General features: G+C 35.6%; 1 protein-coding gene across 6 annotated transcripts in view; it reads left to right on the top strand.

Annotated features, from left to right (window-relative positions):
- Window positions 1-24,707, top strand: part of LOC109108241 (neurexin-3b-like) — a 352,875-nt gene that overhangs the window by 171,443 nt on the left and 156,725 nt on the right. The window lies entirely within an intron of this gene.

Genomic DNA, 24,707 nt, shown 5'->3' on the forward strand with positions numbered 1-24,707 from the left:
AGTGGGGTGTTTTCAGGTTTTGGATTTTGTGTGTTGTCAATCATTTTGATGGTATAGTGCTTTTTGGTGTTGTTATATGTATAAAGAACCATTAAATGAGATGAGAACAAGTATGATACGTTACTATGTTTGTTAGCTACGGTTCCTGGAGCAACACTTGGAACACGCAACCAATCAATGCTTTCTAATTTTGGGGGTGAGTTACAGGAAGGACTGAGATTAGCTAAATAGAAATATTGCCCTAAGGAACAACAAAGGATGCTGATTCAGGAAAATACTTTTGTAAAAGTGGTTTTGGCTGAGTGAATGATAGTAGAATGACAATGATGAATGTGTGGTTCATCTATCCAGTCAGCAGACAGGTTAATAAGCTGCGAGCAGTTGTAACGAGGTGCAGGAAATGTTCAAATGTCAAATTAGCCCAACAGCCTTTCAAACATGGCAAAGCATACATAGAAATCCTTCTCCTCTAACTCACTCTCTCTCTTTTACTTCTCCCTCTATTTTTCTGTCTCCATTAATGAAGAATAAGCTGGCGTCTGTTTCTTTAATGATGTCTCCCATGTTTAACCTCCGGCAGTTGTACGCCATTTCATCACGCTGACATTTCTAATCATAGAGGCAAATTCAATTTCAACCCTCAAATGGGCTCTTGAGCTTGCGAGACGATTCTGTGTAGGGTCACGGCAGTTACAGTGAGTGCCACGGCCTTGTAGGCTTGTAATATTAAAGCAATGATCGTTCATAAGTGAAACATTTATGTTCTTGCAATAACACATTAATAAATCATTCAATATATATAAAAAATGTCTTGCAAGGTGACAAGGTTTTAGTGTGTGTGTATATTTATGTGTTAATCTATTGTATCCATAATTAAGCTTGACTAATTCATCCTTAATTATCCATTCCTAATGAAGCATAATCAAGCTCTTTTGTTCCGGAACAATGGAGAATTATTATTTGTTGAAATTATGCACTTCAAAAAAATCTTTGTTTCTGTTTCCTCACTAAATTGATCAAATAATTTATTTAGACAAGGAAAAAATGGCCAGTGCAGTACGTTTTTTATTCATATAATTATTTACTAAAAAACAAGGCAAAAATATGAATTAGGACAAGTAATGAGTAAACAAAGATGTAAAAAATAAATCTTGGCTGTAATTATTTATGGCTAATTTTTGGCACAGAAGGTAAGTTAAATGCATCACATTGAGAGTCTGTGCAGTGTGCATTTTGGGATAGTGCACATTGTGGCAAATGTAGTAAGTCATCTGTAGTTTATGGATGCAGAAAATGTGTTTACCGTGCCCAGTCTACATGCTATGTATTCCAGAACATGGTAAAGTAGTGTGCAAGTATGCTATTTTGAACATAGCATCTAGGTGGCAGCAGTGCACCTGGTTAGCCAACACTAGCATGCAGCACAGGATTAAACTGGAACATGATCCCCAGAGCATGCAATCAGTTCTGCTTGTATTTTCATTACTGTCTTCTTCCTTTGCCATACACATGTACACAGACACATGCACAAACACACTCATGTATCACACGCCAAACAATCAATTCTCTCTTTTTTGACATAAACCATCCAAATTGTACGTGGGCATGATGTCTTTTCTCTGTTTGACATCCAGAAGCACAATGACACACCATACAGTGCCAAAAACTGGCACACTACAGAGCAGAACAGGGGACAGCGGTGTTTGTGGCCAGAGAAAGTGCAACCCTGCATGAGAGCGATTCTAATTAGAGGGTATATTTTACCCTGCATGCTTGTTGGAGAAAGAGCACATGGAACAGCCTTTAATAACTCAAATCCGACTCAGTCCAACAGACAGACAGCCTAAATTAATCAGGTAGACAGACAGGCAGAGACAGTGAGAGAGACCAAAAATGAGAACATTGTGTGTGCAGTTAAAAATGGTGCACTCAGTCCATAACCTAGATTTCAGCTGCAAGCTTTAAAGCATGTTGTTTGAGCCAGAAGGTTCCTGCAGTTTTTTTTTTTTTTTTTTTTGTGTCCGTGTTCATAAATCCTTCTATTGTGTTACGCTGCAGTCTGAGCATATAAAAGGTGTATACGGCTGCGTATTCATCACGCTAGCTGAGCAACACAACAAAACGCTCGGCTAAGCTCCAACGGACACCCCAGCCTCCAGGGCACCATCTTCAGCCAACTCAACACCTATTTATGAAGACCACAATATTTCTGTGACACCATCCACAGCATTCCCTAACAAAAGTCTTGTGCTTAGCCACAGCATGTGTGCTAATAAGCTAAATTTGCTAATAGGGTATTTGATTCCAAGAGAAATGCTAGATTCATTGTTTTGTTCTACAGTGAACTCCTCCCTTTTCCAGCTTTATCATTATTCTGGCTTTTAATTTATCTCAAGGACGTTTGAGCTATAGGCTCAATCCAGAACACTGACCGAGGCAATTATTCAACTTGCTTAACTGAATTAGCACATTTTATCCGAAATTTGCCCTGCCTCCTTTTGCAAAGGTCGCACTTGATTGTTTACAAGCGGTTTGAGAAGCATTCTGCACATGCACACACAACAAATCAGAGAAACACAGGCAGAGTGAATCAGTTTAAGTTTGCATTTATAATCGTTTGTACCAATTTGCAATGAATCTAATTGTGAGGCTAATCCTGCTGACTGTCTAAATGTGCTCGATCGATTTCCTTCGAAAAATGCTGTTTGCTTTGGTGCTGGTTATTACACAAAACCAAATCTCATAATAATAAACTCACAACTTAAGAAGAGAGAAAAATAAATTTAGGGATTCCCTCGGTAATGTCCTCAAGCTTGTGTTTTCCTGATTTATCTCTATATTAACCAATAATAAATAAAATGGGAATCCATCCGGTGTTATTATACTAAAGCCATGTTGAATTATTTGAAAAACATTTTTGTAATAATAATCACCAAAAATATCATTTTCATAGTCCTTGTGCCCTCATCATAGTACAGGAGAGCTGGGTAAGTGTAATATTAACAACACTGGATGTTAAAGGAATACAAAACCAAAAAAAAGAAGATTCTCTCATCATTTACTGACCCTCATGCTGTCCCAGATGTATTTGGCTCTCTTTTTTTCAGATGAACACTGAGATCAGTGTCTTCTTAAGCATTAAAATAGGTGTGTGTGAGAAAAATACTAATATTTTTGCCTGTTGAAATTATAAATTATCTCTTCTGACCAACTGTTAAATGCAAGTTTATGCATTAATACATGACATTGAGAAGTGGGAAGTGAAGTCCTCTGTGCTTTCGCATCAGTTCCTTGCAAGTTTAACAATACACTTATGTCAATTATGGACTTACAGAGATTGATTATTTTTTCTAAAAATCTCTGTTCATGTTCCAGAGAATAACAAAAGTTGACTGCTTTAAGATGTATGTTTTTAAAAAGTTTAAAATAACAGTATATTTCTAACACAAAACCTATCATTTCGATAGACATTTATTCATCAACTGGGGTCATGTGGATTATTGTTTGTTTTGTGTGGTTTTTGAAGCTTCAACTTTTAGGGAACCCATCCACTTCCATAATATGGACTCACAGAGATGGAGAATTTTTCAAAAAAAACAAAACAAAAAAAAAAAAACATAAGTTTGTGCTCCACAAAAGAAAGTAAGTCATATACATCTGGGATGGCATGAAGGCGAGTAAATGATTCGAGAATTTTCTTACTGTTTTTTGGTGGAGTATCCCTTTAATAGGATGGGGTGTTTTTTGGTCTTGTTTTATTTTCAAGATGTAATTTTGAATGCCATCATAAAATAAAAAAATGGAAGTGCTCTTCCAGAGGTGTGTTGGCAGTCTTAGATTAAAGATCTTCATTACAAAATGGGGTCTAGTGCAGATACATGAGGCAGATAGGATGGGAAGTGTCTCGCCATTTGGGATCCCTGGAATTCTAGGGCTCCAGGGTCCATTTGGTAATCTTGCCCTTCCAGCAAGCTTTAATAATGTAATGAATTTCATCATGTATATGCTGTGATGGTTTGAGCTATGCTCCCCAGACTCATTTAAGTTTAGGCTCAGCATCTGCTGTTGTGCCAACGTGTGATGGAGATGTCCAACACCTCATTATTCATGATTGAGCTGTGGGTGAGAAACGCCCCTGAATGAGCTACCCAAGGCCTTCTCTCTCTTCTGTGTCTCAAGTGAAATAAGGGCAACACATTTTTATGGCTGGACATTTATAACCCCCAGCATATGTACCTGAGCAGTCCCACCTCTCCCTCCAGCACATGAATAATGCATCAGGCTCCTACATAAAACATGATGGTGGAATGCGGGTGAAGGCAAACAGGTGTTCTGTGCCCCTGTTCCCCAAAATCCGGTTCTGGTTCAGTGTCAGTCACAGATGGAGAGGAAGCCAAACCAGCTAGCTTCAATCAAGAAATTCAGCTTTTTTGTGGCTATGTTTCACGAAGAGATCGTCCTCACCACATTGCCAGGGAAAACAGGGACATGCACAGGGAAATGCAACATTATATCTGAGAGGCACTGCTTTCATGGTGCAAGAAGAAGCTCTTGTACTTTGATGCTAAATGACAGATAGCGTAGCACTTTGCGGCGAGCGAGGCTGCTTGTTGGGGCTCTAGGGAGAGCAGCGTTACCCCATCAAACAGATGCTATTACACCCACACACAAGCTAGCGAAAACATAGATGTCTCTATTAAAACGAAATGTTTCAGGTAGAATGTGCAACAAAGTACAGACTCATCGCTGATCACTGAAGGAAAGGAATGTTCTTCTCTGTAGTCTGTTCATTTGCTAGCACCATGATAGGTAAAGGATTTAGGAATAGATCAGCAAAAATAAAAAATAAAAAAACAATCAGCATTCTTTGATTATTTACATAGACTGTCATTGAAACACTTTTGCAGTGACACACAAAAGTAGAACATTGAAAAAAAAAAAAAAAAAAAAAAAACATCTTCCCATGCAACATTAATAGTGACCACATCTGTAAAGAGGACAAGAATACCAAATTATAATCATAATTTTCCAGTCTTTAGAGCCTGTCAGATGTGCTTAGTATGAACTGTCATATGTGTGTATGGAAGGATGAATAATAATAACAAATAGCAAATGGGTTTGTGATGACATGAGGGTGACTAAATAATGTCAGAATTTTTTGTTTTGTGGATTTTTCAAGGTGAAGCACTGGAGGGCTTTCACATTACAGCTCTCGTGGAAGAGTAGGAGAGTTCAGAGCATTGCTGATATTCCTGTTTGAAGATTATTTTCTTCATACCGGAAGCCTGACCTCAGCGTTACCTACATTTAGATAACGCTTACAGACGCTCACCTCTAAACCAGCAGATTCAGTGAATGAGACATTTGTGGCTGTGTGTAGAGATAAGAGCAGCTCTGCCGCTGAGAGTCTGCAGAGGTTTGAGAAGAAGGAAATTGATTGAATCAGTCACATTATGAAAACGAAAGGAACGCTGAACATCCATCTGCTCTCTGCTGCCTGGTCACCTTGAAGCAATGAGTAGGTTTACTGAAAACATACAGGCATCCATCAACACAGGCTCCTGCATTCCAGGGTTAGGCAAAATGTAGAATTGAGAACTAACTTCCTTTTGCTGGCTGTCCATGATATATGGTGATTGATCATATTGGAGTAATTTGTTGTTTTATTGAAGGGTTAGGGGAATTGACTTTCTGTTAAATACGTTCAACACAGTCTTAATTTTGATGGATGTAATTTGTCCAAAACAAGTTTAAGACAAAACATTTGTAATAATAAAGGATTTCGATTTACTATGTTCTTGAGATTGTTTAAGTTAAAAACAGTCACAAAACAATGATTGCAAAATTGCTGTTAATAGAGTTAATCGTCTGTTTGTTTACGTCTTTTATTGATTTTTCCGAACATTTCTGCCGTATGCACATAAACTGACAGTCACCACTGATAAGCTACTACTAAATATTGTAGAAACTTAATTTTCTATAAAGTTGCTTTGCAATGATTGTATCATAAAGAGCGCTATACAAGTAAACTTGAATTGAATTGAATATGTTATGTGATATTATGTACGTATATGGGAAATTAATAAAAAAAAAAAGAAAAAAGAAAGAAAGAAACGAACAATCAGTAGGTATTTTAAATTTCATTCGATTTTAATTATATCAATTCAAACTTCAATTCTGTATCATCTGTTATCTCAGTTCAGGGATTGAAACAGCCATGGATTTTCTACAGATAGGGCATTGCTCCACCAAAATATTAATTCACATGAAATCATAGAACTCTATATAAACTGAATCAGTCCTAAACTGTTAACTCATACATGTGTTCAGCGTTATTCAACAAACAATTTCTCATAGTGTCTAAACTATTTTAAGTCGTTAAGTGAGATTGATAAATTGGTATTTAGCACATGGTTTCAGCAGACAGGTTGGCTGTGTAATTATAGCACTAAGAGGGGCAGAGGGTGCCACTCCCCTCTTGAGCTCAACAGCGTCCCACATTCTTCCATTGTAAATCTTTGGTGAAAAATGGAAATGCAGCACGCTCTGATTGAGAGCCATATGGTAAGACGAGCTCTGCTTGTTTTTACAAACGTAGTGCTGGATAATGCTATATGAGTTTGCATTAGCAAAGTGTACATCAGTCTGCTTCAGTTCAGCAAAGTCGTCAGATTTTGAACATGGCGAGTGACACAGATCATCCTGAGTGTAATAGTGTAAAGTTACAGAACTCTACACTACTTACGGTCTGTTACAGAACTCGTTTGAGAGATTGTCAGTTAGTGGGCCAAATCACCATCAAATTAGTCAAAGTAAAAATCCTTAAATGTGCTATTGTGAATAGCCTGTAAATAAATACTGTAGGAGTATACAAAATAGCTACATTCCAGAAAGAAAAATAATTGCAAAATAATAACCAAAAAAAATAAAATAATAATAATGCTTGCTTTTTGTTTGTTGGTGATTAGATTAACTGGTTTGGACAGCTGTTTTGAACTGAACTGAATGCTGTACGTCCAGTGTGCGATACTTGTATATTGTCCACGCTTCTTTGAATTTGTCCAGTGTGTGACCACTTTAAGATTACATTCTATATATGTAGAGCCAATCAACATTAGAGTGGCATCCTCAGGCTGAATTAATCAAGAACACTATGCCAGAAGTGTTCTGCATGTGTTCAGTCATTTAAATGCAAATCTTAGGCTACTAGCATTTAATCATAGGTTACTCATATAGCCTACGATACAATTCAGAATCTGCCCCATCTAAATTTATGGTCAAGAGCTGCTACTGAATTGAAAGCATTATCATTTCAGTTCTGAATAAATCCTGCTGCATACTCCAGACCAGTCAACCTTAATCTGGCTTTAAAAATTACCTTTTTTAAACTGCTTTACCAGTTTCCAAAAGTTCTGGGAAATTTTCACCTGTTGTAAGATGAGCAAATATCTATAGATAGTCGGTAAGATAGTTGAAGGAGTTGTGAAGTTATTGCATGAAGATCACGTTACACACTTCCCATTGATTCTATTGATCGTGGCCACAGTCTAGTGACAATATACTATATTTATGCATGCCTACCAATTCTAAACCTCCCACAAGGATGCTGAAAATATTATTGGCTCTCACATATAAAGTAACTTTTGCCACAGTGGTTTTACGTGAATGTCCTCTCAAGTTTAACAAGTTGCAATTGGTTTGAAATCAATAGGCATCTTCTTATTTGCTGAAGGCCTTTTTTTCTTTTCTGAATTGATGTACTTCAGAAGCATGGACCTGCGGTGGAAAGCAAATTGTTTGTCATAGGAGAGAACATTTTATATGCTGCTCAGATTCTCAACCTATTTAATGCATGTCTTGTTTTCCTCTAGTGGCAAGATTTATACACAGTGATCAGAAAGTTTTGGGGTCTTTTCAGCCAAAAGATGCTCAGTTACACTTAATCCTTAAGAACATATTGCAGAACATATTTTTATTACCATCTGAAAATATTGACCGTTTGTCAAGGATTGTGGAGGTTTTGTGGATAGAAAATTATGGATATTTTTTTGACTAAATGTTCTTTCCGGTGTAAATGTGGTTGGTGCACCATTACGTTGAAGCTGAAGGAGGTGCATCCACAGCACAAAATCTTGTTACATGCACATATGTTAGGCAATGGCATCTCGTTTCCTTTTTTTTAGTATTTGGCATCATGAGCATTATGTCTGGCTGATCTAACCTCAGCAGTCATCTATCGGTATGTATTGCAAGCGTTAAAAATTTTCTACTGTCTGTCTGATCTAACTGATCAGTCTGGCATGCTTTACTGAGACTATCCCACTTTTGTATTTTAACACACATGGTTTCTGGAATTCTGCAATTGTCACTTTTAGATCATGCCCATGACAAATGGCTTTACTGCTGTGTAATTTTATCAACCTATCAAAGCACACTGTGTCTGCAGCTAACAGATCCAACTGTGATCATATTTTATCAGCTCTCAGAACTGGCATTGTTACCTACTGTAGCTTGAAGCTTCATGCTTAGCTGTTTTGTTGTTGTTGTTGTTGTCAGCTCTGTTCAGTGTCAGTGCTCAGACTGAAAACCTGGGATTTCCAAGAAACTGCAATTTGTGAGTTTCTCAAGATAAACCCCTCAGAAAGAATGCATACTGTATATATTAGTGATGGGTTGATAAATTTGCCTAATTAGTTTTAAGTGAACTTCATTTTGATGAATCATCTTCAATAAATTCCACAGATCACTGTAGCCATCCTCAGTTCAAGCGGCAATCTCTTTATTATTATAGCATGAAATAAACAAGAATGAACATCAGAAAATATTTTGAAAGAGAATAGTTTATAAATATTGTCACATTACATTTACCCCAGGAAAGCATTTTGCTAAATATATGTTCTATATTGCTTATTAATTATATATTTACTTAACCTGATAGTGATGTCTCATTTATATTATGTAAATCTTTCTTGAAAACAATTTGTGTATTACAACCACCATTTTAATGTTTATATTTCAACAACAAATTGGATTAAAAGTAATTATATTTAAAAAGTTGGTACAAAAACATTCCATTTATACTAATACACCTGACAGGGTTTCTTGAATAGTTTACAGCATTACATGAGGGTTAGGTTGTATTTTTGAAATCTGTCTCAGTACCCAGCCCTAGTATTTATTGGTCATTTACTGCATTGGTCATTAAGTCTGTCACTGACCTTTACAATAAGGAAAAACAGCAATTACAAAAAAGAAAACTAGTGATTAAAATGCAGCTGTAACATTATATGAGCATTATTCCCTTTCTGTGATGATTGATATTGTTTTTTTATTTTTATTAATTAATTAATTAATTTATTTATTTATTTATTTATTTATTTGTCTATTATTTGTTTTATCTGTGTTTTCTGAGCTTATCGGCTCTTCTCACTCCTGGATGAAATGCCTCTAATAGACATGCAAATCTGTCGTAACCTTTCCAAGGAATATAATACTCAGGAAGCAAACTAGGACACCAATGTCATTTAGATTAAGGCTGAGCCCAAGAATGTTGTTATTGCATTCAGTGGGTGACAAGGGACCCAATTACCAGACAGGACTGATGCCTCCAGGGTCTGCCTTTTGAAATTGTTTCACATGTATGCAATAGCGGATGGAGAGCTTTTGAATGGGACAAAAACAGGGGTCAAAGATGGCAGGACGCAGCTGTGAAATAGTCCAAGCAATTTACACACATTTGATCAAGTATGAGCCATTTTGTGTCATGCCTTGATCTTTTGAATTTTAAATGTTATCTGATGGTAATGGATATGATGGAGTGCTTGGCCCTATAAGGCTTTATTTATGTTTGTTAATGTAAAAATTATTGTATACAGTCTGCATGTATTGTATTGCAAGTATTGTAGAAGTAAATACAGTATTTCTATTCTGTGAATTAGGTGTTAAAAAACTTGTGTTGTTCCATGTTGTGTATGGAATGCTCAAGTAGATATTCAGCATACAGTACCATAACAGTAGTTCATCCGACTTTATTCTGTAGTCATCTGAAGTCATAAAATAGCTTTTTGTTAGAACAGACTAACAACTACAGCAGTTACTGACTCATAATCTTCGATTCGGTCACAGCACTCAAATCTCATTTAAGTTTTCATATATTCAGATATGCATGGCAGGTATGGCACCGTTGATGTCAAACAATATTGGCTTTTGCATGCCATTACTGATCATGAAATGGCAAGTGAAAATTTGTGGAAGTACAGTACAAAAGAGATATGAGAGCAACAAAATGGTAGAGGGAAAGATTTACAGTAAATAACTACTTAAATTCAGGTCTAAATAAAAAAATAAAATAAAAAAAAAACCAATAATAGTAATAATAATAATAAAATGATTCATTGTGTGTGTTATGTTGCTGCATATGAATGTATACATCTTACTACAAAAAATAAAAATAAAATAAATAATATACTAGCTATCTAAATAAATAAAGGAAATTAATGAAAAGTAAAAAGTAAAGTAAAAGTGTTTCCTTCTTCTGAAAGTTCAGAAAACTTGGAATGAGTAATACGCACTTCTTTAATGGTGCTTTTCTTTCTTTTTTGGGCTTGACAGCCCCTGCTTTTATACCAGATTTTGCAGTCAAGAGAATTTTATACCAGATTTTGCAGTCAAGAGAATCAAAAGCTTCATTTTTGCCACCAACATCAATAGACAATCAGGTCACAGGGCCCTCAGGTAATACAGAAAACATCTTGAGCAATTCCACAAAGAAGCATGTCTGACTTTCTTTTGTTTCCAGTTAACCTGTTCATCCTTTTGACGTCACCGTTCTTTAGAATCCTTTGTACAGTTTTTTGCAGTGAAACATATCTCACCCAAGGCGCTTGCTCTAGGTGGATGTTCTGTATGGCTTTGTCTCTGATCTTTCTCAGCCAATTACACAGATGCTGCATCCTCTTACCAGGGTCTTGGCACCAGTCTCACTCCCTGGCCTGGTCACTCATTACCGCGCCTTCACTGTCACAGGCATCTGTTTTGCTTCCATTCAGTAGCTTTATGAACTACCCATACTTCAGCTCTGCACTGTTGTAATCATAAATAGTGACAAAAGCCTGAGATGTTAACAGGCTGGGTGGAAGGGGACACAAAAGGGTCTTATGGGCATGCCAAGTTTGCGCAGCATTATCTTTCATGCTGTCCACATTTGGCTTGCGGTGGTTCCTCATTCCTGACATTGGGCCCTCCCCACTGCAGCAACTCGGCGGGACTTAGTGCTGCCCTCGGCCGCCCCATGCTTGGTCTGCGAGGGCAGAAATTGGAGTGATTTATTGCATGGTTCATTGTCTAATGCCTGCACTCTGTGAAGACAACACTGGCTAATGAATCTTTTAAAATTAGCTGAGCATTACAAGAGATGAAAAAATAGATGAGTGTGAAGTTTTATGTTAGTGTGAGACAGATTTTCCTTCCTCACCTTAAAAACATGACACGATAAATAAAGGAAATGACTTGTTTGGTTCAGTGAGCGCAACATTCGGCATCACACCAACACCGTTGGGGCTATTTTAGTTACTCCCGTTGTGCAAATGAAACGAATGGACACTAAAGCTCTGGTTTAATATTGTTATTTTAGTTATGGAGTCTAAAGCTGCCTGGACTTTCTGTTGTGCTTTTATTTATTTATTTTATTATTATTTATTTTATTTTTAGTATGACCCCAATGAAATTTTGAGTCCACACAGACAAAACACGTGTTTGTCAAACTGATCAGTACAGAAAAGTGACACCCCATGACATTATTTTTTTTCTGTACAGATACTGTATTGTCTTCTTGTCAGTGTTTGTACATTCCTACATTTTAAAAATATATGAAGTGCATGAATTTAGAAACCAGTGCACCAAGTTACAACTATCATGGCTGGGCAAAACGAGCATTGGATTCTTTGCCATAAATTGCAGCAGTGTTTACCTTATGACTGCATGCCTGAATGTTCTACTGTACACTTACAATTCGTTTACAATCTGCAAATGTGGCTGCAAATTTATGGCAGACATCCTGCAGTATACATTTGGCTCAAGTCAGTTTTCATTTGCCATTCCTATTGTGACCTCGTTGCAAGTGAGGTTTAAGTGATGGAAAGGCGAACAGACGTCTTCAGCTCATAGTGATGATTATTTCATGAGCTTAAGGTTTCAATTATCCATTATAATTTCTGCAGAAGGAACACTCCGAGTAATAGAGCTATCTTTAGCCATACAGTGGTTAGTATAATTCTTAGGGGAACTTAAATTAAAGTGCATAAACTCCCTTAGGACATTTTTTCATTTAAAGAGGAGATACGGAAGCTAAGCTGTGAGCGTTAGTGTGTCTTGCTTTGAGGGCCCTCCCCAGTTTTCTGAGGAAACACATCACTGTCGAAGCTTCTGTGGGTTGTGATAATGTTTGAATTTTTAAAATGGATTTGTATTTCATAATAGTCAATTTGACGTGCTGTGTCTATATCCATTATGCTCAACACTCTGGCTCTTTCTGGATGTAAGGCTCCTGTTCATGATCACGTGAAGGTATTCTCTTTTTAGTGGATGCCTCATAATTGAAGACCATCACTGTTAGGTGATGTTTGATCTATGATGGCAACAGGACCATAGCTTATGAGTCTGATGGCAAGGTGTTGAGCAGCTCTGAGCATACTGCAGATTGATGGTGCTGAGGTAGATGAATCATATTAGGAGGGTCCATGAATCCTAGTCAGTTTAGTCAGGAGAACAGAGCTGGTACATTTCCTCAGAACGGATGATTTCAGAAGGCAATACATTCATCCAGTGAAATGTTGTTTAACTCTAGGTATAGTGTTATTGGCAATTTTGTGGTAAAAGAGAGAAAAAAAATTGCACATCATACCGCTGTAATCTGACTATACATACATAATATGTGATATAGAATTTGTTGACAAATTATTACCAACACCAGTGAAATTCTAGCCCATGTAGTATTATTATTGTATGTATTATTGCAACATCAACATTTTATTTAACTGAATTTAATCAACACTGAACAAATTTGAGCAGAATAAAGACATGTTTGATCGACATATTTGAATGACACATATTCATAATGACACAGATACTGCCATCTGTATAGCTGCTGAACTTTAACAATGATGTTGTTCATGTTTATTAAAGTGAAATCGCTTTAAAATTGTATAAAACACTATATAAATAAATGTGAATTGACTGCACTAGTTCACTTAGACCTGGTTTGTTTTTGTTGTGATGTGATGTTGAAAAGTTAGTTTTTCCCCCTAGCAACTTGACTGTACTATCTGTTGACATTTGATTTCTAAAATATTGAGAATAGATGGCTAGTCCACGTCAGGGTTTATTGTGGTATTGTCTTTCAGTCCCTGCTTGTGTCGTCAGGGCAGGGAATGTTGTCAGTATTATATGAAGTCTGCAGTTTGATTTAATTCACAGCAGGGCTGTCAGACTGTTATGTTGGGCACATGATTTGGGAGTGTGTGTATGTGTGTTTTGGGGTGGGGTGGGGTGGGGTGGCGGGTTATGCTGCTCTGGGTTGTGATGAAGGGTTAAATTGGGATTTGTCATGTTGGGGGGGGGTGTATTCGGGTCTCTATGGTATCGAGCTTATATATATATATATATATATATATACACATGCGAGAGTGTTTATTTTTATTTTATCAGTTTTTATTTTTTAATCTTTTTGTGTTTTTATTTTTTTTTTGTTTTTTTATTTTTTTTTTTGTTTTTTATTTTTTTTATTTTTTTTTACCTTTATAGAGGGCATTTTCCCACTAATCTCATTAATACTTTCATTTCAAATTCTTACATTTGATCTATAAATTCAGTTTTAATAATGTGGTTATCAAATTAAATCATTTACACTGAAAAATACAACTGTATTAAATAATATTATGAGAATCTTTTAAGTATTTTTTTTTTTAATATACAAACAAGAAATGATGGTGGAAATGATACTTTTCAACGAAATTAAAATGCCAGTAGTGAGCATTGAGTCGTTCATTCATATTTATTTTTTATTTATAGAATGGGGGGGGGGCTCTCGGACTTGAGGTTTGTGGGGTGGCCCCACCATTTTTCGCTACGCCACTGATAATATACAGTAGCTTTATCCACTATGCTACTTACTCTGATTGTAATAAAATCAGAATAATACTTGCATTTTGGTGTTTACATAGCTATTTTTGGTTACTGATGTTTCTTGTCTGGCGTTAATGAAGTGTTAATGTCAAGCCCTGGAGTCTATATGCCGTGGCTCAGCCCCGGATGGCACTGGCCCAATTTAAACCCTGGTTGTGATCACTTCCAAAAAAAAAAAAAAAAAAAAAAGGTTTTTTGTTTTTGTGTTGTGTTGTGTGGGTTGTTTTTCAGCTTTTTGCGAAGGCTTGATTGTATTTATGGGGTGCAGTGTAACATGTGTTAATGCTGTTTCCATTCTCGTCAAAACGGTCTGTTGAGTTCCTAGTTCTATGAAGACCTTCACTCAGAAATGAGTAATGGGCTCTGATTGGTTAGCGGGCTCAGTGTGTTTGTGATTCGCTACACTGTAAAAAATGGAACAAGCTATTTACTTAAAAAAATGATGGTAACAATATTACACATAATATTTTTTAGTAGTTTTTCAAGACTTGTTTTTTTAATGGAATCCACCTGAATAAATCATGTGAAATCTACTAAATTAATTAATCTGTGACACAATGAATTTAATATAATTAGTGAAATGTGCTCATTTATTTTAAGCTGATTCTCAAAAGTCTGTAATTTTGAGTGAGTTCTGTTTGTATTTGACTTTGAGTTATTTTTTACATTTAAAAGACTGTATAAAGCCAAGCAGCTCAAGTAGGAAAATACTTGAGAAATACTGGAAAGTACTGCACTAGCAATGCTACTGCTCATTAAACAAGACTTAAAAGGCTTAAAAGTGTTACAAGAAGCATCATGTGACACTCTATATGTAATCCTAACCATTTCTTACAGTATAAATAAAAATATAACAACACCCACACCACGACTTGTCTCAATCAGTGACAATGCAGTAACCATTTCTTACAGTATAAATTTAAATATGAAAGTTTTGAATGAATTTTTTTTTTTTTTTTATGCTAATTTTAAGCATTTTTATGTGTTTTATGGTCCCTTTTGAGTCACAAAATATTCAGAAAACTTGCTTTGGGTCCCATGGCAAAGATTATTAAAAGACGTGTATGTCAATAAAGTAAATACATCAATCATTTTTTGTTTTAGATGCTGTCAAAATGTCAGTATTGTACATTTTATTGTTTGTGTAAATGTACATACATAGTATAGCTGTGCTAGTGACTAATGACCAATCAGTGGCTTCTTTATCTTGACATGTTTCTCTGTCTTTATCATGTTGGAATTACATTTTGTATTATTGGCAAAATTTTTGAAGGTGTCGATTGAAGTACTGTTGTGTTTGTTAAATGAGTATTTAGCAGTGTGCTTTGATTTATTCATACCCAATCAACAGATCCCACACATTTCCTCTACTTGACTGCCTGTGCATTATGTCATTTCATTTACTCAGAATGTTGCACTTACCATGATGACATTTTTAAAATGGCTAAAAATGGACTGTCATACATGACCTAAACATGTCATGTTGTGCAACTTCGTCTAAATGTTTTTTAATGTATATTTAATGATAACACAAAACATGCAGGTGAAATAACTCTGTGGTGATGCTTACACAGTTATGGGTTCATCAGCATCAGACTGTAACTGGCCAGCTGTGGAAACAACCACTTTCCAAATTATTGCTGTTCTCAGCAGCACTGCTTCATGCACTGGCCTGTTGTGAAAAGATAAAGTATGTAAACAATAAATATGCAATCCTGATAAAATACAATTTTACATTTAATGTGGCAGTATCAAAACCAGCATTATTAAGTCTGATCAATATGTCAAATATGTATTTAATCAATGCAGATGCATATTACTCAACTGCTTATTACTGTTTACTTTAATGTGCCACATTTTGAGGCTTTGAAATGTTATACATTTGAAGATGTGTAACAGACATTCAGATACTGAATAAAGCTAAAATGTTTTGTCATTTGTTAAAAAGAGCATTCCATATGGAACATGATTATTTTCTATCTCTAACATGTATGATATCTCTGTCACAAGCTATTTATTTCATTATAATGTTACATTTGCCTGGTGACTGCAAATGAACATGCATAAACAAAGGAGCCTTTATAATCTACATACACATTATTGAGTGATTCAATATAACAGCTTCACTTTCATCCTTATCCTTTCATCCTGTATCCTAACAGAGCAGTTGAGGGGTTGGAATGCAGCTTAGATGTTGCTTTAAAGCTCTCTGAGGGCAATCCGTGTATTTTGATGGAAGTCACTGGCCTTCTGTTATATAAAATTGTCACTTGGATCAACAAAACCACACTCTCCCTAAGCTGCTGTGATGAGTGATATAATCATAATCACCTTTGAGATGTGACTCAAAAATCCTTAATTAGCTTACAGAAAAAAATTAAAAAAAATAAAAATTAATAAATAATGGGTTATACAGTAGCTAGACAATCACTTTTGACTCTGTCATGTATGAATATTTAGTATTATTATATTACTAATGTTCATGTGTGTCTTTCAAAACATCAAAGTCGCCATGGTGACACCATTATGTGAAATAATGGTACAAAGATTTCGGGCTTGCATTCTCTACTACTTGATTACAATTAGTATTTTAAAGTATTACCAGTTTCAGATGTTACCATGTTTAGCTGAAGCAGTGCAGGACTGTCTGAAATGGCCAAAAGATTTCAATATACAGTATCCTTGAACAGTATATCAGTCCTATACTGCATGCTACTTTAGAAACATGAATGTTCAATCAAAATACCATAAACCATTTATTATACCAAAAAAAAAAATAATAATAACTCTGTGACCAGTCCTGACTTGTCCAGAATTGTCCAGACCACCAGTTGGAAGATATGAAACGTTTGTAGTTTGATATTGTTTTGTAACTTAAAACGAGTTGAAAATGTAACTCTTGTTACAATCTGTATAGGCCAAACTGACTTTGGCTCATTTTTCTGGAAACAAACAAAAAAAAAAAAAAAAAAAAAAAAACCTCCTGTGTGCCCATGTTTTTTTTTTTTTTTTTTTTTCATCTGTTATGTATCTCTCAGGAATGAGGTGCATATTTCTGTCTAAGATTTTTTTGTGTTTGGAACAACTTGAAAGAGTTGAGTGGTGTGTGATCACCCTTTAATAATTTTAAAAAATTCATTTTTTTCCTCATTGCCCTTTTTGAAGAACTATACATTTCTATTTAAATATGCCTATCACAGTGCTAAACCATTACATTTAGCTCCTGGTTAAACAGGCTTTTGATTGTTTAATAGGACAATGAATTTTGGAAGGAATTGACATGAAAAAAAGTTGCTCTTCAGTGAATTTGCCTCATTGTGTAAATCTGGTTTGCATTAAATCGGGTGTTGTCATGTCATATATCATGTCTTCAGACCAGTTTTCTGCTGGTGTACAAAGTATTTGTTGTGGTTTGGTCTGTAATTTTCGAGCTGAATGCATTTTATGGTTGTGTCTGCTTTCCAGACACCGGAAAAGGAAAGAAAATAGCTTTGACTCCAGTGTGAACTTTTTGCAGTAATGGCTGCTCTTGTGCAGCAGTGAAGCAGTTTTAAATTGTAGGAACTTTAATGGGGTGGTCACGGCAGACCAGGCTGCTATACACCATCGTTTCTACTAAAGCCGCAGGCAGGTGTGTGTGAGTGAGGTCTAACTATGAGCAGGGGGCAAAGCGAACAACTACCTGTCCATTTCTCAACACAATTATGATTAGGGAGGACATGACCTCAAGCATAAAACTGCTTGGTTATTGAATGTTTCTTTCTTTCTTCTTCTTTTTTTTTTTTTTTTTTTTTCGTCTTGAAACATTCTGTTAAATTGCTTCTAAAAATAAGATTAATAAAACATGAGAGACAAAACCATGTAAGTATTGTCGATTATTATACAATCTAACTCTTAAACAGCTCCATACAGTATGCATAAAATAATTTGATATCCATGACACTAATGCTTGGCTTTAAAATTATAGATTTTTTTTTTTTTTAATCTTGTATATTTGTAAACTATACTTGCCATTTCAGAGCAAGTAAGAGATGAGTAAGACAAATAGGGTAAATAAATGCATAGATATAAATGCAATGAATGCAGTCAAAAGACTGAAAATGTAAAGATGCAATTTTAAGTTCCATGTTGCAACTAGTCTTCTTCAACATCCCATTTAAAAAGACTTCTGTAAAATAGATTAATAAAATGTGCGTGCGGAGATACGACCATGTAAGCAAAAATTAATACTCTCCATGTCGGTCTGCCAAATTTAATAGGACTTCATGTTTTTGCTGTGGCCACTGATGTAGATGATTGCATGGGAGGCAATGCGGTTTCCCTCATAATTACTTTTCAGTGTATCGCTCTTGTCCATTGTCTGCTTCAATAAGACATGAACACTTTGAGTTCATGGTGTGTTTGTGTGGATGTGTGTAAGTTAGTAAAAGAGAAAGATGTGACTATCATATGCATTGAGAGACAAGATGTGACAGACACTCCCTGCTCTCTGTGGCTCATCTTCTGTGTGAAGACATCAAAAAGGACTATCCACACAGTCATGGATAGAATATACTGGGCTCAAGTGCTCATGTGATTGGCACATTGAGTAGAGATTCTCTCTATGGAGCTTATGTATGAACGGTACAGCAGTAAGCATGTTGTAGTGTTGTATCACAGCACTCTATGAACTTACAGTTTACTGATACAAAGGCAGCTAATTTTCCTAAACTACTCATAATTTGGTAATATTATAATACAGTAATATTTGAATTATTTTAATGTTGAACTCTCATTAAAAAAAAAAAAAAAAAAAAAAACTCAACTACTGTATAATTGTAGCCAACTTGGAATATCAACACTGACAGGCTGTGCAATTTAAATGTTATTACTGTTATGGCAACATTGTGACCTACACAATAATTTTAATGCATTTTTTTGTGGTTACAGTATGTGGCAATAGTTTTGTGCGTAGGGCTGTGCAATATTGAAGAATAGTGTGATATGTGATACCTTGTAAAATAATGTGTGTAAAAAAAAAAAAAAAAATTTTTTTTTTTACCAATATATGTTTCACATTCTCTCTTGGAAAAGAAAGCATCTCTACAACTTCTGAAAGTGACCAACAGTGTTTTAGCATTACATAAAAAATTATGTCACAAATCTGAAAAATGTAATTTTAATACCAATGTGAACAAACAAACAAAAAATTATAATCAATGTAACTTTGCTTTCTGTTTAAGTACTTCATCATATACCATCATATACCAAGAACTATAGCCTATGAAAGTTGAAAAATGATTAAAGGCAAGTAAACAGTCAGTAGAACAAAAAGGGGAAAAAGGAGAAAAAGAAAAGAACAAATACACAAATTACAAGCATAGATAAAATAAACAGTAGTATTCAGGTACGAAAATTTTATAATTAAGTGTAAAATAGTGTTCACTGTATGAATTAAATTTAGATTAATCTTTTTTAAAGCTGTGTTTTGTTGTTTGATAAACATTTGTGACTTATTTAGCTGCACATATTTATAGGCTGCTGTCCCTTTAAGACCGACTGCATGTATCCAGTGGCAAGGATACATCTTACTGTAATAACTCTTTTTAACTTCAAGCAATTCTCTGCTACATGCGTCGACCTAAAACTTTGACCTTTTGCAATGTTTTGACTAGGGATGCACCGATACTGATACTGGTATCGGTATTGGGCCCAATACTGAGCTCCTGTACTCGTACTCATTAAAATGCCCCAATACCAAACGCTGATACCACACAGCATGTGATAAGTGCCATATTCAGACAAAGAAACACTGACAACAGAACAACGGACAGCAGAATGGAGTTTTTAGAGATTAAGGTTGTCTGCGTAGGATATCTATGCAATGAATATAATGTTAAACATTCAGTATTAACGCTTGTATAGCTGATGTGCGTGAGCTGATAAAGCACGCCGAGTGGATTGAGCGCGCAGCGAGTGAGCTTGTCTAGTGAGCTTGTCTAGTGAGCTTGTCTAGTGAATATACAGTTAATTTTTTGAAAGTTTGTATTTTGGTCTTGTATTTTAGGTTGGATTTGTTAAAAAAATTTAAGTGTTACTTAACGGTAGGGAGGGACGGAGGGAGGGAGGGACGGAGGGAGGGAGAGAGATGTTGTGTGATCTTTGATGTTCACTCACTTAGCACACGCATTTGGATTAAAACTAAATCGTAAAAAATTACAATTTATAGGGGCATTCACTATAAAGATCATTTATTTTCAACCTTAGGCATACATGACTCTGGCGAAAGTGAAAATAGCAGCCTGTGTGTATTGTGCAAGGCAGTGCGTTACTACTGTCCCTCTTGTTCTGCAACAGTTCAAATTCATGCATGGGTTGCGCGTGTTTTGCTAGCTTGAGTCTTTCAGCATTATATAAGTGGCTTTGGAATATAAATCGCAGCATGTTTCAGAAAAGAAAAAAAAAGTCACTAATATTTGTGAAAAATATCACAGGAGATTTATAACGGTTCCCTGCATTATTACAGTACTATGTCGCTGCAGTGGAGCAGCTCTAATGCTATTAAATTACAGATGATGAACCATAGAGCAAAAACATGAACAAAGAAAGTAACAAAAACTTATAGAAAATATATATTTATATATATATATAATTATATGTGAAAATATATATAATATATATACAGTTTTTTTTTTTTTTTTTTCAGAGACCAGAGTATATAGGATACTATAGTTCCTGTATTTAAGTGAGGATAGATATATTGCGTACAAAGCGCAAGGTTGGGGGTTCCATTCCCTGGGAACACATGATGATAGGTAACAATTATTGATAGCCTGAAAAAAAATTGAAGTCAGGTTTGGATGAAAAGTGACGTGACTACATGCATAAAGTATGGTGATTTAATTCTTGCTCTGCATTTAATATCCAAAGTAAAACACACACATTTTTTTTATTTTTATTTTTTTTACTGTGCGCAGGACACTAGCAGTGGGTTAATTTATGTGCAGTGGGAGCATGGGGGCAAAATGCCTTGTCAACTGTGACCAAATTATACCCCAAAAATTCTTCAAACAGTGGTACTACCAGTAAAACTGATACAATTCCTGGGCCCAACAATTACTCACAACCCCAAGTCTGGGGACTCTCTAAAAAATTAGGTTCGAGGTTTGCAGATTGGGAGGCCGACTCTCTAACCATTAGGCCACGACTTCCCTAAAACATGGCTGACAGCATGACTAGGTGTTTATAGTTGTTGATTTAGTGTAATGGTGGCATGTGTATGTATTGTTTTTGGTTGATTGTAATCCATTACATACCTTTCTATTATCTAACATTATCAAGATTAATTTGTTCTGACACAGTTTAACTCTCAGTTCTTGTCATATTTTATTACCATCTTCTAAACTATAGAGAATAAACTGTGATAATGTGAAATGTTGAAGGTGTCTGAATAAATTTTGGTTTGACTGTATCTATTTAATTAATGAAGTGAACCAGCGAACATTATACATTCTCTTTTGGTTTCTGTACCCAATATTTTTAAAAATTACTAATGCAATAAAAATATCGGTATTGATACTCGGTATTGGCAAGTACCCAAAATAAAAGTATTGTATCGGGTGAGTACTGGAAAAAGTGGTATCGGTGCATCCCTAGTTTTGACTGAAGTAGCCAATTATTAAAACAATTCAGATATTGCATGCCATTGCGATATGCATATCGCAAAATTTACATTTGTGATATTTTGATAATTTTGATATATCATGCAGCCCTATTTGTGAGTGCTTGCGAGTATGAGAAAATCAAGCAAGTTGGTGAGTTCTAATTTCCATGAATCCATTCAAACTACCAGTTTTAATTAACTGGTTCAAAACTGCTATTCAAACTATTCTTTTGTGACATCACTCAAAAATGTTCAAGTGTCCCTAAATAGCTTTTTCCATATATTAAAAATAAAATAAAAATGAAAAATAATATTTCTTTTTTATCTTCTTTTTTAACCGTTTTAATACATTTAACAATACACAACAAATACACATACTATTTTGATAAATTATGGTAAGCATAATTTTGAAATGCTACCGAAATTAAAACACATTGATCAACAGCAGTGCTATAGATACCTTTTTATATGTTGTAGATGTGTTAACTCTTCAGGATACACCTTGAAGTCATGACTCAAACCAATTGCTCAATGGATTTTAAGATCTGGTTCATCCATCAAATGTAATTAAGTTTGTCGCTATACTTTTAGATACTCAACACTCTGTTTGTCCATCAGGATCATGTGTCATACACAAGGGTTTAGTACATAAAGGATGTGAATTGCAAGACGGTAAGCTGCAAACCAACTTTAATTGAACACACTGACTGATTAAGAAGGTTTATAGTGCTGTAGTTTTCTGCCTTGGTAAAACAGATGTATCATAATGAAGTAATGTGATGGACTCCCTGCGGCACATCAGTGAAAGCGCTGCTAAACTCTGAAAGATGGCAAGAAGAAAGTGTTGCATGCTAAAAATAAGCAAGTGGGACACCCTTATTCCTAGTGCTGGGATATTAAGCTTAGCTCTGTTTTGGGGCTTGGAGGGCAAAGAATTTACCTAATGTTTTCGGAAGAACTGAATAGTACGCTTAGCCATCTTGCTTATGCATATATTCAGTGTAATTACAAATAAAGATCTCTTGCCTGAGCAGTTCGGCATCCTCAGATAATAAGATGAACTCCACTTCCAGGTTATATGACATCAGTCTAATGCTGCATGTTCACTAGAACCGTCTAGCAATCTCATTTCAATCAAACTAGACCATTCTTAGTCCTCATGACATGCCCCACTTTCCAAGGTGAACATGTCCTCTCTCACAAAGACAAATGGAGCAAAGGTACAATTTAAAAGACAAATGATGCTTTCATTAAAGTATGAGTGCTGCCCTAAAGCCCAGCAAAAAATGCAGAGCTCTCAAGACCTGAAATCAGGGTCTACTACTCCTGGGTCCAGAAGACACAGTTATATGTGTGAATGTGCAATGATTGTGGATTTTTTTTTCTTTGTTTTTTTTTTTTTTCTTCTTTTTTCTTTTGTGATTAAAGAAGTAGTTCAGCAAAAAAAAAAAAAAAAAAAAAAAAAAAAAAAAAAAAAAAAAAAAAAAAAAGACATTTATTCACCCTCAAGTCTTTTTAAACCTGTGTGACATTCCTTTTTCCAGGAACACCTTGTTCCATGAATGTTCTGAATGTTCACCTTGTTCTTTATTTATATGCTTAACAGCCTGTGGTCACTGTATGCTTTCACTGAATGGGAAAGAACAGTGTGAAGTTTTTTTTTTTTTTTCTCAGACTGACAGTTATCTGTGTAGTACCTGGTAGAGAGTGATAATAGATACACAAAGGTCATGGTTCATTTCCCAGGGAACACATACACAAATATTATGACAACAATTGCTGTTTGGCTACGCCATGATCAAACTGTAAGTATTATGAGAGTAAAACTGTTCAATCCCAAGGCTTTTCTCTTTGTTCTCTTTTCCATTTGTATCAGGTCTTACTCTGCAGGTTTATCGCAAATTCAGCATGAAGCAAAATCATGTTTTATTAAATAAAGATTTGTTTTCCCTACGGTTAGAGGACGGCTTGTAATAACAGAAAAAGTGCTCCAACAGCTATGAATAATGCCTTCCCCCATCGCTCCTGAAATCCTAAAATAGCATACCTCACCTCACACACCCAATATCAATTACAGCTTCCATTTAGGAAACTCTTATGCCTGGCCTCTTGACTAATTTCCCTCATTAAAATCCTTGTAATATTTCTGATAATTCATGAAAGAATGTAAAATCTTACGTCTTTGCATTTTACCCCCCTGCTGCTCAGAAGGGAAAAAAGCTCCTTTGAAGTGAGGGAAAGAGGCAGATCCCACAATTTCTGTTTAATGGTTTTATTTGTTATCTATGTGCTTTGTGGTTTTCCTCGCCTTCAGCAATATTAACATGTCAAGGGTTTTTCAACATCTGTCGCTGTTCATCCGTATTTGATCTTACAAAATGAGGTTAACAACTTTTAATTAAGCTGAGTTGCTCAGTTCAAACGTTAATCAGAAACATTGTTTAGCTCTGATATTTGAGTAATACCAATACAAACATTGACATGCTTGCTCCTGTGTGTGTGTGTGTGTGTGTGTGTGTGTGTGTGTGTGTGTGTGTGTGTGTGTGTGTGTGTGTGTGTGTGTGTGTGTGTGTGTTTGTGTTAGGGTTGCCCTTATTTTTGGACTTATATTTCAAAATCTTCTGTTCTCACCCACCCAGTCAACTCTCCTTCTTGAGAAATGGAAACAAACCAAATTTCGCTGGAATGGAGTATGTTTTGGGATCATTAGTAAACTTTGAATTAGGTTAATAACAAGAACACAGAACAGTGCTGTTAGTTTTAAAATGTTAAATTACGTCAGCACTGACAGCCTCGTGGGCAACACGTCCCGAGTTCGAGTCCAGGCTCGCGGACCTTTTACCGATTCCATCCCCCTCTATCTCTCCCACTTTGCTTCCTGTCC

The sequence above is a fragment of the Cyprinus carpio genome, chromosome A20 (assembly GCF_018340385.1).
Source record: "Cyprinus carpio isolate SPL01 chromosome A20, ASM1834038v1, whole genome shotgun sequence".
Classification (NCBI taxonomy): Eukaryota; Metazoa; Chordata; class Actinopteri; order Cypriniformes; family Cyprinidae; genus Cyprinus; species Cyprinus carpio.